At 42.6% G+C, this 17,485-nt stretch overlaps 2 pseudogenes; both read left to right on the top strand.

Moving 5' to 3' along the window:
* Positions 1-759: 759 nt before the first annotated feature.
* Positions 760-1,942, top strand: LOC136548887 (uncharacterized; annotated as a pseudogene).
* A 4,000-nt stretch (positions 1,943-5,942) lies between these two features.
* LOC136548888 (receptor-like serine/threonine-protein kinase SD1-8) overlaps positions 5,943-17,485 on the top strand; it is a 115,420-nt pseudogene continuing 103,877 nt past the window's right edge.

Here is a 17,485-nt window from a genome sequence, read left to right on the forward strand (position 1 = left end):
CAATGGCTATACATGTATGTTTCAAGTGTATTCCAAATGTTTCATCTATTTCAGACGTACTTCCCTCTATCCCTATAATATAGTGCATTCTAAGAATTTTAAGACAAATTAAGAGAGAACATAAAAGATGCATGTACCCTCATTTTATTTTCTAATCAGACGTTATCATCAACTGTGATTAATGGTCATTGGTTGATAAATGGGAAGTATTTAATGTAGAATTGATTTTTGTCCTCTAGAATGCATTATATTTGAGGATAAATTTTGAATGCTAGAATGCACTATATTATAGTTCGGAGGGAGTATGTTGCAGGTGTTTTATTTGGAATGTTGCAAAAGTATATCTGGATGTTGCATATATATGCAAGTGTTTCATCTGGATATTTGCATATGTTTGCAATGGCTATATATGTGTTTTCAAATGTTTTTCAGGTATTTTTGCAAGTGTTTCAGATGTATGTTTGAAGTGTTTCATCTGCCTTTGGACATATGTTGAAAGTGTTGCATCTGAATGTTTCAAAAGTAGATCGGGTGTTTCATCTTCCTCCTCGCTTTCTGTTGCCTCGCATCGGTGTCTCCACCTCCTCTCGGCGTTCGCCGCCCCTCCCCCTCTTCTCGATGCTGGTAACGTTCGAGATGGCGCGGGCCCCGAATGGACGTGTGAAACGGCGTGGGAAACATACCATAGGCATCCGTCCAGACGTGCGGGCGCTTAGCAAACCCTATTTCCTATTCACATGCATCTCTCGTCAGGGCATTCCTATTCACAGGCATGTCAAAAAAAAAAAAAAAGGTTCCTGCTTCAGCCGCCGCCGCCGCCCAGCCGAAAAACAGAAATCCCCACCTTTGACATCGATCCTCTCCTCTCCAACTTGCATGCCATGGAAGAGGAACCCGATCACTCTCCTCTCGACGAACCGGCGTCCAAGCATGAGCACAACATGTTATTTCTCGCAAAGATCGTGATCCCCCCGCCAATGTACCCCGAGGATCCCGGTCCTCCTCCGGGGTCCATCCTCCTCGATCCGAGCGGCTACATCAGCGACCGCACCAACGACACCACCGCCGGCTGCTTCACCAAGGGCGGCAAGCGCATCCAGGTGACCTTCTGGGTGGCCCACCCACCACGCGCGTCCTACTTCGCCGTCCACAGCCCCTGGCCTGGAGATCGGCGACAAACCCACGCTCAGGCTCATCGCCATGCCTCCCTATCTCTCCTTCTCGGACTGCAACGTCGGCCTCCAGCGCTTCCGCCGCCGCGGCATGTTCTTCATCGCCATACTGTGTGTTGGACCTTCACTATTGGGAAGTACGATCTCCACCTGTACAGCTCCGAGACTAACTCATGGAGCAAAAGATTGATGTGTATTGATTCACCGGAAGCAGCGAACAATTACACCTATGCCAGCAAAGTTATCGCCATCGGAGGGGAACGCGGTTCAGTGGCTTGGGTTGATCTGTGGAATGGCATCCTCATCTGTGACTTGCTCCTGCTGGACAGCAGCCAAAGTCTTCGCTACATCCCACTGCCGTCGCCGCGTGTGCCCACGCTGCACAAAGGTCTGCGTGTTCGGGACATCAATCTCCTCGGAGGCTACATCAGGTACTTCGAGATGTGCGTCTACTTTGGACGGGACATAGAGACTAGAGGATGGGAGGGGGCTACATCGATTAGGAAGGTTTCACTTTCTTGCATGGACGACACGGAGTGGGAGGAGGGCTGTAGGAACGGTACGCAGGCTTTCCCGCTATCAACTTGCACGAGCACGATGATGATGTTGTTTACATCATGGACAAACACAATCTCCTGGACAAAAAGGCATCAGTGGTCGCTGTTGGTATGAAAAAACAGACTGTAAAAGGTGCAGCAGATTTTGTCTCCAGTGGAATCTTGGGTTACACTCAAGTCTACTTCCTCAGTTCTAAATTAAGGCCCTGTTAGTTGCACCCCAAATATCAAATTTTCAGATTCCCCTCAATGAATCTTTGGACGTAGCATGAAGCATTAATATATAAAAAATAAACTATTAGTTAGATAATCCGAGACGATCTTTAACCTAATTAGACTTGATTGGACAACTAATTACAAATAACACGAACGCTACAGTTTAGGTTTTCCAAAAATTTGTACCTGCCTAACTGTCGTTTGGGTTCAACGTAGATTTATAGAAAAATTTATATAAATAGTGTAATATTTATATCTCAAATAAATTTATTATGAAAAAATAGATCAACGTCGTCTAATGATATTAATTGTTATCATAAATATTAATACCTTTTATATAAATTAGTCAAAGTTATTTCTCGGGAAGCGAGAACGACGGTTGTTTTGGGACGGAGGGAGTATATTACAATTGGAATATCCAGATATCTGGATCTTTGGTCCTCTGCCAGGTAATTTTGTGTTGTGGAAATATTGTTATATGTTTGGGTTGTAGGCTTGAGTTTTCAATGGATCCTAGCCTTGCTTAATGAGGTCAAGTGTTTGGCACTAACTAGCAAGTTAGCCCACGCAAATTGTGTTGATAACTAATTTGCTTATTGTAACATTTGGATCTTTTATTCGAAATATCCTATTCACAAATAGTTATGTTTATTTATTTGATTATAATTGTCTTCTCTTGATCTGTTGGCATGAACTTCAACCTTGACTTAAAGCTATTGACATTTTTCTTGTCTTTTTTTCTCTCTCCCTATTCTCAACTCAGTTCAGGTCAAATCAAGTAGCCTTCCGACTCAGCTTGGTGAGCTTTATTGGTGATAAAATCAATTTCCAAGTCTTTCATAAGTTATCCAGTTCATTGCCTCTCTTATAGATTTTAATTCAAGATGTTATTGCATCTTCTATTTTGGATTTATAGCTTCTTTTTTCCCCTATAGTATTGTTTGATTCATCACAGTGCTTTTCATGTCTTGGAGTCATCCCCTAAGAGCTTCGACGCCACCCTGTAGTTCCACGTAATCATGATAACCTCTATAGTGAGTTGTCATTTTTGTTGTCTTGTAATAACTTACAATTCCTTAATTTGCATAGAACAAAAGGAACATTTTGAGTTGCATGACAGCAATAAATCGTACAATGATGCTGGTCTGGTCACGTAGTCCTAAATTTTTGCTTGTGAGGAGGTTATTTCATGAAACAATGACCTCTTTGTCTCATCTCGCTATCTGTCCACATCAGTCGGAATTTCTACATGGCTTTGCATGAGATTACCTATGCACCCGCTGATGTTTAGCAATATATTTACCCTTAGCTGAGTCGCAATGGCTGGAATCTTATTCTCATCATCGAATTGAACTGATGTTCAATGATGAGATGTTCAAAACTGATTTCTTATCATTTGGGGCCTTGACTGATTTTGGTCATTGAACTGATGTTGGTTGGAATCTTATTCTCGTCAGTGTTGTTGGCTTCTGTGAGTGTTTGTTGGTACACTTGATGGCATCATCCAGTAGTAATGAACTAAGAAGTTTAAAACAGATCATTCTTCGGCATCTAATGTTTTGGTGTAGGTGGCCGGTGGGTGCCTTTAGAGATTTTTTGGAAATGTTTTGGTGCCACAATAGTTCTGTGTCAGCCGAGTGCTCCCAAACAATTTTCTTTCTTTCTTTTTTTATAAAAAAACGTGCTCACAAGTCACAAACTGAGTTCAGTCTTTCAGGTCCACGGGGCCCATCAAGTCCCACAAGGAAAAACTACTGTTGAGACTGCCCAGAAATTAAAGTCCATTGCGTGCCTCACAACTTAATTCTCTCGTTTTGCCTATCAAAATGTGCAAGTCCCCACACGTCAGTGGCACGTCGAACAGCCCAGTAGACACTTGTGTATATCAATTGCCCTGCACAAAAACCCAACTCCGTCGCCAGACTTTTCCGATTATTGCTATTATTATCACCTATGTGTATGCATGGACGTATGCCCGTTCAAAGTCAACAAGAATTTCCTCGTGACATCGATCCCAACGAGTCGTCCTCGCAGCACATCCGGGTAGAGCCGAGACATCAGCACCGACAAGGGCATTGGTCTGCTCCCGTTTTCTTGCCTCAATGGCGCTCTATATTAAAACGGTAGCACTAGCATCTGGACGTATGACACCCATGCCACCTGCAACGCCAGCGCCCGCGTCTCCTACACGCACAGGCGGGCCCCTGCCCGCGCCGCTCTCCCACGCTTCCCTGCTTCCCGCGCCCCTCCACGCTTGCTGTGCCGCTCCCCTCCATGCACGGGGCCCAGCAGCTAAAACAGGTGGCTCACATTGCAACATCCATCGATCTACTTCGGAAACTATCCAAATAAAATACTTGCAACATACATACGAAGCAGCTGAAACATTTAAAACATGCGTCTAAAACACTTGCAAAAACACTTAAAAACAATTGCAAACATATGCAACATCCAGATAAAACACTTACAACATATGTGTGAAGCATATGCAACATCCAGATAAATACACTTGCAACATATGTATGAAAAAACAGATGAAACATTGGGAACAGACATTTACAACATACGTGTACAACCATTGTAACATATGCAACATCCCGATCTACTTTTGCAACATCCGCATGAAACACTTTGAAACATACCTACGAAATATCTGAAACACTTAAAACATGCGCTTGCAACATGGGGGAGGCCAGGTCCGGGCGATTCCAGCCAGTCGGGGTTGGAGCTGGCGGCGCGCGAGCACCACCACCACCACCATCGCTAGCAACACCGGGCTTGGCTCTCCCGAGCAGGCGGCGCGCGCGACGAGCGGGAGCAAGCGGTGCGGGATGGGCGAGTGCGATGTGCGGGAGCGAGCGGCGCGGGATGGGCTCGCGGCGTCCGGATGAGAAGGCCGCGGCTGGAGAAGGTTGCCGCGTTGGAGGAGGCCAGCGGTGGGCGGGCGGCGCGGTGGATGCGCTTGCGGCGGTCGCATGCGTGCGGTAGTGAGGAAAGAAAATGTCGCTGTGTTTTTTTATTTTCTGGAGAAACCGCGTCATACTGAATGTGGAGCGGAGAAGGCTTGTGGGTCCGATCGTTGCGCAGGCCCGAGAATCAGCTGTTCGGACAGAACACATACAAGTGAAAACCACGCCCCCCTGGCGGCCCATCAGCAAACCAAAGCCCTTTCAAAGAAAAAGCGCAACCTCTGTGAAAAAGTTCTCTTTCTTTGCTCTATGTCCTCCTTAATTTTCGCGGCCACCTGCAACACCGTCTTCACTATATTATTAAAAGTTCTCCTATTCATCTCCCTCCATAGATTCCCGAAGGTGTAAATTACTAAGCCATTGAACGTACATTCATTTATTGATAGTGATGGCACGAATGAATTTAGTAAATTTTGGTTGAAGGCGGCAATGTGGTTTCCTACAACCTTCCAGACGAACCACTGCACATAAACACCAAGGTAACAATCCTGCAAGTCAAAGTAATTAACAACCCCTTCGATGTATACATCTCAACAACCAACACATTTTGACTAGAATGTTTGAACTCATTACATACAAGTCCATGAGAAACCTTTTTTTTGCATTTTGCGTGCAGACCAAGCATGCAGCAGGAGTTTACACCATTCTCTCTCTCTCTCTCTCTCTCTCTATATATATATATATATATAGAGAGAGAGAGAGAGAGAATATATTTAGTAGCCAGCTACAAAATAAATTATTCTGTAGCCACCTCCGTTTACGATAATTTTATATACTAATTTACGATAATGTCAATATATATTTACGATAATTGAATTACTATAACACATGAGAATATTTACCATAACGTTATAGTAAACTAGAAGTTACTATAATCTCGTAAATTAACACAGTAATTATCGTGTGTGTATGTATATATATATATATATATATATATATATATATATATATATATATATATATATATATATACACACACACACACACACGGTCCGCCTGTGCCTTTGGGGTGTAAACCATTCAAGTCGATGGCATTCATGAGTTCCACTTCCATCTGCATTGCAGCTCTCCTATTCCCGGCCGTGTGCACTTCGGATGACCGTCTTGTCCCAGGCAAGCCGCTGTTGCCGGGCACCACCAGTCATATCTGATGGTGGTGAGTTCGCCTTTGGCTTCTTCGCCCCATTCAATTCCACTCCGGAGCTCTACCTTGGCATATGGTACAACAACATCTCCCAGTTCACCGTGGTGTGTGTTGCAAACCGGGCAACTCCAGCCATCTCCTCCTCAGCTCCTTCGCTTGTTCTGACAGGCAATTCTAACCTTATCTTGTCCGATGTCAACGGCCGTGTCCTCTGGACAACCAACACCACCACTGCCGGAAGAAGCTCCTAGCCATCGCCGAGGTTGAATAGTACTACTGGATCGGTGGCAGTGCTTATGAACACGGGCAATCTCGTCCTACGGTCAGCCGAGCGGCAAGATGTTATGGCAGAGCTTTGACCACCCGACTGACACGCTACTCCCTGGCATGAAGATGTGGAGGAGCCACAAGACAGATGAAGGCACCCGGCTTGTTTCTTGGAAGGACCCCAACGACCCTTCGACGGGTACCTTCTCTTTCAGCGCGGAGACACGGCCGTTCATGCAGCTCTTCATCTGCGACTAGCCAGTACTACTACTTCCAGCCAAACACCACCAGCATTGGGGTATATGTGACTATTGTCGATACCGCCGATGAGATGTGCATGACCTTCACGGTTTCCGATGGTGCACCACCCGTCGTGTCAGTACTGAGCTACTCTGGCAGGGCAGAAACACGTATTTGGAACCAGCTGCCGATCTAGAAATATTTTCGGGAGGCTGAACAATACTGCTGCTCAATTTTAAGTCTCAATCCCCCTATACTATAGAATTTTGTCTAAAAATTCATAGAACTCCACAGGAGGTTCCACTACTCCGGTATAGGTAGGGGGCTCGAGCCCTCGCCCCACCGTTGGATCCGCCCCTGTCTGGAACAGGGATTCAGCGGAGTGGGCAATACTTACAGCAGTGGCCGGACTCTAGGGTACTGTAGCAGCTACGGTTACTGCGACCACACAGATGCTACCCCAACTTGCAAGTGTCTCGACGGCATCTAGTATTTTTGGATTTTCTTATATAATTGTATGCATAGTATTTTTATTTTTATACCGTCATAGTAAATATTCTTGCGGGGTTTTACACACCAAAAAATTATTTACATGGGGCTTAGGATTTTATAATGCAATAATGAAATTTTTATTTTATTTTTATAAGTGCAAAGCAAATGCAGAAAAGTAAATATGCTAAAGTGGAAATAATTCATGCAATGCTAAAAACTAAATATGGATAACTACCAAATTTACCTCTGGCGAGGGTTTGGATTTTTAAGTTCTCCTGACAGGACTTGACTGGAGATAGTCCTTTTATTCTCTAGGTACATGTATCGGTCCCAAGGATGGAGACCTTGATGGTTGCACCTCCTGTGATGGTGACTAATGATGTTACTTTTTCCTTTCACATCTGCTTGGTTTGTTAACTTGACTTTGACGTAGTAGGTTCATCTTTCATACGTTCCTCAGGTTCTTCATGTTGTTCCCATCCATCCTTTGGGAATTGATTCTTTCGGCTTTGGGATGATTGACGTCTCCTCCTGAAGCGGGTCTTCTTTGACTGTTTGTTGACGGTAGTTAACAACCATTATAAATCATCAATAAAGCATGCATAAGGGCATAAATATGATCACCAATAAAGGTCTAGGGGTTTAAACTAATAAATTCCACTGAGTTTTGGTAAACCTGTATTTTCTGCAGGGTTTATCTAGAAAATCATCAAGGTGGACCTACATGTCGGAATTAATTACGCTTATCCACAGCAAAACAGGACACTAGAAGATTCTAGAAGACTCGAGAGGACTCCACATCGAGGCGGAGCCCGAGTGGCTGCCTAGGTGGGGCTGGTCTGCCCACCTGTAGGCCGCTCAGCCCTAGGGCCCACTATTAGCCTCCGCGTCGCAATGTCGGTTCTCCACCGCCTCCTTGGTTGTATCTATGTCGTCCTTTAAGTCGGTTTAATCCAAGAGCTCAGGATTGACGCTTCGGCCTTTATATACTAGCCCCTGCCAGCCCCCTTGAGGCATCCCCAATTGAATGTCATTTGAGAAGACAAAAACCTTAATCATCCTCAGAGCTCCACCATATTCTAGGGCATAACTAGTTAGGCTATGTCTAGAGGGAGTCAAGTAGGCTTCGCTTGGATTCCTGATCTTGTCAAGAGCGTGGTTTGATATAATCTTTGTACCCTCTCTCTTTTGTATCTCTCATTACTTTTATATGTTTGCTACAATTATTATGACAACATTGGTATTCACAATATTCATGTTCTTAGTTATAGTGTTCATCGTCTACTTTGATTATATACTTAGTATAGCTAGTTTATCATTATGTTTATATACTTAGTATAACTAGTTTATCATTATGTTTATGCATAAGTTCGTATAGCGCTCACTCTGGTGTACACGGGGTGAGTGGTCGACATTGTGTAAGCGTGGTGTTTATACGTTGTTTACTTGCGGATACACCCTATGTTCCAGGTCATGTGGTAGATCGCGGATATGACACTCCCGTTGAGTCTTTTGTAGTCCACTCCCCAAATATAGGTGCAAGTAGAGTCCGGTTACGAAAGAAGAACAAGTTATGTTCTTAATCTTCCTTAGTAATATCCCTTATGTGTAGATATAAAGATGACCTTAGCCACGACTACTAGGTGTAATTGCACTAATCAATATATGCTTTGACTTGTAATTAAGAATGACTTAGGAATTATTCCTCTAATATTCTACTTAACCATGCTAATGACATAGAAATGAGTACTCTGAGTGATTTACCATTAATCCATACTTATCATATACATAATTTATCCTATGACTTACCCCTGTTGTGAATAGAAAATTGGTTATGTGTTACTTCTCCATCAATAGCATAAGTTATCAATACATGTCCGTGCTAGACCTTCCATGTGGTAAAATATAAATAACTATACCTGGAATACTCTCGGATAAAGTGCTACAATGGTATGATTATCTGTGTGCTTGCAGATTTCTTTTATTTATATATATTCTTTCTAGTCACATGAAATATTAAAATACTTCTTAGTGTCATTCTAGAAGTGGCACTAGGTTTTACCAACAAGCATTTCTGGCACCAACACTAGGGATGACAACCTAGTAAAAGATGCTAAGGAATGTAAACAATATATGGTGACTACTTAAAATAAGTGACATGTTAATAAATACCAACATTGTTTATAAGTGGTATAACTATTGAAATAGTAGCGTACCTTTTCTCTTGGAAATTGGAAGTGGACTTATCCAGATCCGACATAGATGATTGAGTTTGTGGTGTTGAGGAATGGTTTTCCAAGGATGATGGGTACATCTTCTTCTTCACCCATGTCTAGAACCATGAAGTTGGCAGGGGCATAGTGATCATATATTCTTACCATGACATCTTTTGCTATTCCCTTCAGAAATCAGATTGATTGATCCACCATCTGCAATTGCATGTATGTAGGGAACAAAGGTTCGTCACCAAATAAGTATTCATACATTATCTTAGGACATTATATTGACACCCGACCCAATATCGCAGAAGGTGTTGTGGAAGATTCTCTACCCAATTGTACACTTCGATCGTGGGTATGCCTGGATCGTCCTTTTAATAAGGTACAGTTAAGTGGGTAGGTGGTCGTACTCTGATCAGAGTGTATTGATCATGTTGAGTGATTCTTCTTATGGCTGCCTTGGCCTTGTTCTTCCTCCTTCTCTGGTTCTTCTTCTTCTTGCTTACTATTGCCTCTTCGGGCAGGTACGACGTTTGTGGATGACCAGGAGATTGCAAGATACGATTTTTGAAAGAAAACTTCTTCTTTTTATCCTTAATTGTGAAACAGATCTTGGCACTGTCCACATAGATAATGGCTTTCATGGTGTTTAGGAAGGGTCGGCCCAGGATAATGGGTGGCCTTACATCTCCACCTGTTTCCAAAATAACAAAGTCTACGGGTACGTATCATTGTCCCACTCGTACACAGATGTCTTCAAGAATTTTCTTGGGGTAGCAGAGTGACTGATCTGTAAGCTACAAACGCATGTTTGTGTACAACAAAATATCTCCATTAATTTGATCATAAATTACCTTAGGCATGATATTGGCACTTGCTCCGAAGTCACAGACAGCTTCTTGGAATATATGAGGTCCAATAGCTATGGGGATGACAGGTCTTCCTGGATCACCTTTCTTTTTAGGCAAGGAGTAATCTATCCATCCTTCAGCTGATGGTTGTATATAGTGGTATGCTGCATTGTGAATATCGACAAGATTTGTAGTTTCTAAATCTTTCGATTGCCCTAGAATCTTACCTTTATCGGTCAGAGGAACAGCGACCGCCAGCTGAGCTATTTGTGATTCTATCATTTTATTAAAGCTATGCTAGTTTTTAATAGCTGAGGAGAAGCTATCCATTCTATTGTTTATGTTTTCTAGGACTTTATCATTGAAAGCTAATTTTCTAGATAAACCCTCCATAATTTTAGCTTGGACATAAATTAATTCTCTCAAGGGTAAGGGTGGTTGATTATTGAAATTATTATAATTATTACCTTGATAGTTACCTTGATAGTTTGGCCTTTGTTGCAGATTCCAACCTTGATTCTATTGAGGACAAAAGTAGTTGTTAACGAAGTTCACATCCTCATGGGTTTCAGGAGAATTATTCCCTGAATGCCCAATGTTGCCACATCCTTCACATGTCATGCGGGAATCATGAATGTGCATGACTTCTTGCTTCTTATTAGCTCAGTCTTTGAGCTTCTTCATGAGCAGATCCATCTTGGCAGACATCATATCTACCTCCTTGAGTTGATGCATTCCTTCACATCTCTTGTGGGTCTGAAGACGTTCTTCATTCCAACCTTGGTTGGAGGCCATCTTCTCTATGAGAGTTGTTGCACCTGAGACTGTGAGTGACAGGAAAGCACCTCTAGCAGCAACATCCATGTTCTCACGGGTGCTATTGGTTAACCCGTGGTAGAAAGTGTACATGAGTAGCCAATTCTTCATCCCATGATAAGGACGTTCTGATATGTAATCTTGAAGGCGTTCCCATTCCTCAGGGATGGATTCATCGTGTTGTTGTTGGAAACTCGAAATTGTCCCACGCACAGCATTAGTCTTGCTTGTAGAAAAGAACTTCGCTAGAAAGACAGTGGAGCAGTTATCTCATGTAGTGTTTCTATCTTTGTTGGCATAGAACCATTGCTTTGCCTTCCCCAAAAGTGAGAATGGGAAGAGGCAAAATAGTATGGCATCTCTGGTAACTGTCTTGATGGTGAAAGTGGTACATATCTCCAGGAAGTGTTGGAGGTGAGCACTTGCATCTTCATGTGCCTTTCCACAAAACTGGCTAGCTTGCACCATGTTAATGAGAGCTGGCTTGAGCTCGAATCCATTGTCTCCGACATTGGTCACTGGCCCAGTATGGATGTTGGCCGTAGTTAGAGTAGAGAACTCATGGAGGGTCTTGTCATACATTACCCAGCATAAGATATAAAGGTAGACATAACAAGGGTAAGCCTATTTGAGCAGAGGTCAATTGTTACCTCGATCAAATCAATAAGAATAAGTTTATCAATATTTCCATGATTGCCTAGCTACCTTCCCCGACAACGGCGCCAGAAATGCTTGTTGGCATTTCTTAATGTCGCTACTAAGAACAAGGTTTTGAATATAATCTCGAGCAACGACACCAGAAATGCTTATTGGTATTTACTTGTGACTTGAAAGAATAAATATATGAAAAGGATCTACAAGCACACAGATAATATACTATTGTAGCATTTCACCCGGGAGTATTCTAGGTATCGTTATTTATATTTTTACCACAGGGAAGGACGGACAGTTGGAATATATTGATAACTTATACACATGATGGAGAAATAAACCATAACCAGCACTTCTACTCATAATAGGGGTAAGTCAAGAGATAAATATGATAAGCAATGGTAAATGATCACTCAGAGTACTCCTTTCTATGGCATTAACATTGCTAAGTTAGAATATTAGAGAAATAACTTTTAAGTCATTCTTAATTACAAGTCAAAGCATACATTGATTAGTGCAATTACACTTAGTAGTCATGGCTAAAATCAACTTCATATCTACACATAAGGGATATTACTAAGGAAGATTAAGAGTAGAGCTTGTCTTCCTTCGTAACCGCATCCTACTTGTCCTATATTCGGGGAGTGGACTACAAAGGACTCAATAGGAGTGTCACATCCGTGATCTACCACATGGCCTAGAATATAGGGTGCATCCACAGGTAAACAACGTATAAGCACCATGCTTACACAATATTGACCACTCACCCCGTGTATATTAGAGTGAGTGTTATATGAACTTTTGTAAGGGGGGCTCTCTCCTCTCCCACTATTTTTTCACAAACCCTAGCCACCGCCTCATTCTCCCCCTCATGTATTGGAGCCTTCGTCGGTGGACCTTCTTCGTGGAACCTTCGCACTAGACCATCGTTGTAGAGCCTTCTCTGCGGAGCCTATGTCATGGAGCCTTCTCCATAGAGCCCTTATACAAAACAATCATCAGGCCTTCGCTGGGAGCCTTTGCTCTAGGCCTCCACCGGGAGCCTTCTCCCATTAGCCTTCTCTGGGAGCCTTCTCCCATCGGCCTCCTCCAGGAGCCTTTGCCCTGGACCTCCACCAGGAGCCTTCTTCCACTGGCCTCCTCTGGGAACCTTCTCCCGCTGGCCTTTGCTGTTAGCCTTCACTCTGAACCTCCGCCGGGAGCCTTCTCCCATCGGCCTCCTCCGAGAGCCTTCGCCCTGAACCTTCATCGGGAGCCTTCTCCCGTCGGCCTCCTCTGAGAACCTTCTCCCGCCAGCCTCCGCCGAGAGCCTTCTCCCGCCAGCCTTCCCCGGGAGGCCTTCTCCTACCAGCCTTCACCAAGGGACCTTCTTCAGCCAGCATTCTCCGAGGAGCCTTCTACTCTCAACCCTGTTCAGGACGCTTGTCCCAACACATATGATGGATGGAGTGTTCTTTGCTTTTACTAATTTCCTATAGTATCACTGTACTTCAAGACCCTTCAAATGGACGGCCAAGGGCATATATATGGCCCCAAAGCTCAACTAGCCATTATGCCTATAATTTGTTGAAACAACCATCACCGGATGATCTAGTGGGCACAAATACAATACAAATATAGTGAGGTATCTGGTCTTGCCAACCATTGGCACTAGAGCTATTTTCACTATGCCCTAAATCATCAAATTGATATGGCAGTGGTACTTCTCCTTCATCATATCATTCCATGGCTCCATTCAACATATTGCGCACATCGTTGTTCTGTACAGGATGATTATGTGGTATTCACCCGCATTCACTGTATTGTTTGATGCTACTTCGTGTTGTGCCATTTTTCACTACCATGTATCAGGTCTTCATTGTATGATAAGATGCACTATTCTTTCCACTACTAGATTGTTTGGTGGTGAAAGGATCAAGATGTCCAAGAGGGGGTGAATTGGGATAACTCTAAATTTCTTTCAATAATTAAGCCCTACACTTAGCCCATTTCACCCTCTTGTGCCTAGAAGTGTTTCTATTATTCTACCGCACAAAAGTTTGCACCCTAGGTTCTAATCCTACTCTAGCATGGCAATTCTAAGAGTGTAAAGACATGAATTAAATTACTCAAATATAAATGCTCAAAGTAAAGAGAAGGAGAGGAACGTGGCGATGTTTTTTTGAGGTATCGGAGAGTCGCCACTCCCCCATAGTCCTCATTGGAGCATCCTGTGCAAGGGTGTAGCTCCCTCTTGATCCGCGCAAGGATTAAGTGCTCTCGATGGGCTGATTCTTTGACATTCTATCACGATGAATCGCCCACAACCATTCACTACCATGACTTGGGTTATCCACGAGCTCTGCTGGATGATTACCAAGTCTCTAATCACCACCGAGCCATCTAGTTGATGGCGATCACCAAGAGTTACAAGTACAAACTCTCACTTACCAAGACAAGCCTAATGAGAAAGATGGATGCACACTTGCTACTCCCTATGCACTAATGAGGTCCTTAATCTTGGATTATCAAATATCAATCACCCCACTAGGCTCTTTCTCTCCCTTACACTCCAAAGGTGTTTCTTAGCTGAACAAATGGGCAAGAGGGCTAAGTTGGACGAGTAAGAGAAGTATATATAATCTCCACTTTAAAACATAACCGTATTGTCCAACTTAGCAGTTTTTGGGGTGATCGAACGCACCGATCGAAGTGACCAGACGTGTCTCGTTAGTAGCCAATGGCTACGTGGCATCAGCCTATTAGGGAAGGCTGTTGGAGTGACCTGAGGCTGGCCAGCATCGATCAACATCCACCGGACAGTGTCCGGTCAGGAATTTTGGTCTCTGGACCCTCTCTGATGTTGACCTGACGCTACAAACTCAGCGTCCAGTCATTTACTATTCTGCATCCGATCCTCCCTTGTAGCGAGGCCCTACTGCTATAGATACAACTAGAGGCATGTCTGGTTCAAATCACTGTGCATCGTCTAGGTCGCTCCTCTGGCTTCTGCTATGCGCGCTGATCATTGACTAGACGCAGCACCTGCGAGTCCGGTCATCACTAAAATAGCTTCTAGTCAACATTTGACTCTCCATTCATTTCTAATTCAAAATCCTTTATGAATAACAGTTGACTCCAATTGATCTTTAGGCTATTCTTGAGCTACCTAGTGCTAAGTTTAACAAGTGTGCACCACACCTAACCCATTAGACTCACCTAGGTCAAGCTACTAGTTCATACCTCCCTTAATTGTACTGGCCAAATGAAAAAGTCCTAAACTACTCTAAGTGTCTCTCCAATGCCAAACGATACTTAGAACTAGTCCAGTCCTTAACCTTATCGTCCATCCTTTGAAAACCGAAATGATTTCCATCGATAGGGGCATGAAACCATAATTGCACAAACAATCATCATTACCATGACCTAACTCAAGTTGTCCTCTACAAAACACACGTTAGTCACAGTAATCTTGTCTCATCATTAATCATCGAAATCCAACTAGGGGCCTAGATGCTTTCAGGTGGTCTCTATGTCTCAAGGTGTTTATTCTCTGACATTCATCATATGATCCGATGGCTTCTAATCAACTGATTGGATGCTTGCTTCTTCGTCGTTTCTTCTCAAATCTTGATTGTTGTTCTTTCATATTATTTCCTTGCACCCATAGGATCTAAATGAACATGTCTAGCACATCTTAGCACACACATAAGTACAATTTATTGAGTTGTCATTACATTCACCAAAACCCTAATAGAATATGACATTGGTCCCATATTCTCTACAAAAGCGGAGAAGGTCTCCTCCTACCATTAACGCACAACAGTGTCCATGCCATATACAATAGCCTAAATGCGCTATTGATGTTAGCATATCAAACTACCATCCACAACATTCTAGCTCGACATGCCTACCTAGGATGAAGCCATGCCAACGCACCCACATGCTCCCTTTGCTACACCACCACTCTGCCTCTACGCCCTTGATCGTTGCCATCCTAGCACGTTGTATCATCACTGCAGGCATGTCAGGTGCCTCCATCGTCCCTTCACCTCAACCCTATTTTCATGTGCCCCCTATGACCATCATCACTAGGCTAGCATGCATTTTTCATGCCTATCTGGTAGGTCACCCTTAGTTGCTACGTGCTTGGTTCTATAATGCCTTTTCGACCTCCCCATCATCTAACCACCACCATCACCATCGCCCTTAAGACACCATTGAGCCCCGCCACCATAAATCTAGCACAAGGAGGATGAGATCGAACCCTTGGGGCACTGGATCAACCTCTTTAGCAGTAGGTGGTAGCGCCATTGCCACTATAGCACCACTACTCTAGGGGATAGAAGAAGAGGAGGAAACCCCACTACTGCCTTCCTTAGGATATCGGTAGAGAACTCTAGTGACAACAAGGTCGTTGGGTGGGTAGAGGCGTAGAAGTGGATGGTGATTGGTTCAGCCCTACTTCACAGCTCATTTGAATTCTTGTATAGTTTCATTCATGAATTATTCTTCAAATTTCATTGCAAGAGCCAAAATAAAACACCATCAATCAACTCAATTTATTCAAATTTAGTTCTTTGAGGTTTTTTATTATGTTAGGAAATAAATAGTATATCTAACCTATTGATATTTATAGTAGTCCATCAAGTGGTGCTCCTACATAGGCTAAGAAAATTGATAGTTTGATCACTTATATGTTGTGTGCATGGTAACATACATCATGCATGTATCCTTGAGCTAGTTTTCCCTATATTTATAATTATTAACATGTGTAGAAGTGGGTAATTTATGGGCATATATCAAGTATTACTTTTGCAAAATTACAATTATGTGCACATAAGTATCAAATAACGAAGATGATATATATCAGTTTCACAAATCTATAACTATTTTCCATACATGTATCAACTTTTTGCTTGTGTGGCACATATCAACCACAAAAGTTATGTGTATACCTACATGTTAACTTGTGTGGTACCATGTGGATCCATGCAAAATCTTGTAAGAGTGTGAAATTGATGGCACAAGTAGTTGTAGCCGAAAATGATCTTAGTTCCTTGATAGTTAGACACGCATGGTTATATTTGAAATTAACTCTATCGAATACTTTGGCATATTTTTGTGTTACGATAGGTAATTTAGATGCTAACTTAGGATGCTAGTTTAGGTTATTGGAATAATGATATAATTGGGTAATTTTGATGCAATTTGGAGGTTAGTTCATAATATTTTCAAGTATGATACTATAGGTCGATTACTTAAATAGATGAAGATTCAAGGGGCTATTTTACGAAAGTAGCAGATTTGAGCAATTCTATATAAATTTTGGGGGGATATTTAAGTTATTTTCCATTACATCAAAGATGCTTTTTTAATCAGAATAGATCCAATAGCTATTATTAATAATTATTGGAGTTTACCAAATTGGTGGCCGATTATCACTTAAGGGAATTCTATGATTTATCTCTTTCCCTAGCCCACATCTCTTGAAAATTCATATTGATGTTCCAAAAGGAGGCAATTAAAGTAATGATAAGATTTTCATAGTGACACATGAGAGTAATCTAGATGAAGATGGGGGTTGGGGAGTATAAGTCAGTTATTTTTCATAATGGTAAATGTGGCTATTTTTTTAGAAATTAGAATAATCATCTTGTGTATATTAATATCAATGATGATTATGGTCTACTAAATTGGTGTTTGTATACATTTTCTATGGTTAATCTTTTTCTAGGACGTCTTGATGTAGACTAGGCCTAATTTTCCGATAGGTATGATAGCGTCGATTGGATGGAGACTCGACTGTTCATGATCTAGGCTTCAAACCAAGACTAATTTGGACCCCCGCAACCAGTTATATCCACTGCTCCATTGGTTATCAACCACGCGAAAGCGATTGACCTCGCCGA

The sequence above is a fragment of the Miscanthus floridulus genome, chromosome 4, assembly GCF_019320115.1.
Source record: "Miscanthus floridulus cultivar M001 chromosome 4, ASM1932011v1, whole genome shotgun sequence".
Lineage (NCBI taxonomy): Eukaryota > Viridiplantae > Streptophyta > Magnoliopsida > Poales > Poaceae > Miscanthus > Miscanthus floridulus.